Source organism: Lipotes vexillifer, unplaced genomic scaffold (assembly GCF_000442215.2).
Source record: "Lipotes vexillifer unplaced genomic scaffold, Lipotes_vexillifer_v1.1 scaffold847, whole genome shotgun sequence".
NCBI classification, from domain to species: Eukaryota; Metazoa; Chordata; class Mammalia; order Artiodactyla; family Lipotidae; genus Lipotes; species Lipotes vexillifer.
Window position 1 is genome coordinate 2,335,116 of NW_006778821.1, and position 712 is coordinate 2,335,827.

Genomic DNA, 712 nt, shown 5'->3' on the forward strand with positions numbered 1-712 from the left:
GGCAGGCAGAGCAGGGCAGGGCTGGTATGCTGGCTCTGTGCCACTAGGTCCTCAGGTACCCGGGCTCCTCCAAATACATTGAGTGCTTGACTTCCATGCTTCATGGTCCAGGGTGGCTGCTGTGGCTATAGTGGTCACAACCACATTGTAGCCAGGAGGTAGGACCAGACAGAGGGAATGACCTTGACCTTTAGACGAATCTATACCTGGGAGCCCGCTGCAGCCAGTATGACCTCATTTATACCATATCTTCACCTTGGAGAGCTCCTCCACACCCAGTGGGTGCACTCCCTCTGCTCCCATTGGAGTGGGGGGTGAGGGGTGGGCGGGGGGTGGGCGCATCTACACCTATGGTACCTCCTCTTTACCCATGGGGAATTCCTTGACATCCAAACTTTTCTAGGCCGTGGGCAGCTCATCTACACCCTGGGTCGGATACCCTAGTTATTCTCTGTCCACGTTTTCTAACACCCTGATGGTTCTTACACTAAATGTTCTAACTCAACAACAGCTCCTCCAACCGCATAAACCACAACCTTAAACGTCTCCTAAACCAAGCCCATTACTTACTTCCCCCGCCCCCCTTAAACCTGCGGCTCCCACTTATTTTCTTGGCTTTATTAATAAAATGACCTTCATCCAGGATAGAACCTCAGTTGGTCTCGGCCCCCCCCCCCCCCCCCCCCCCCCCCCCCCCGCACTCCAGACACCA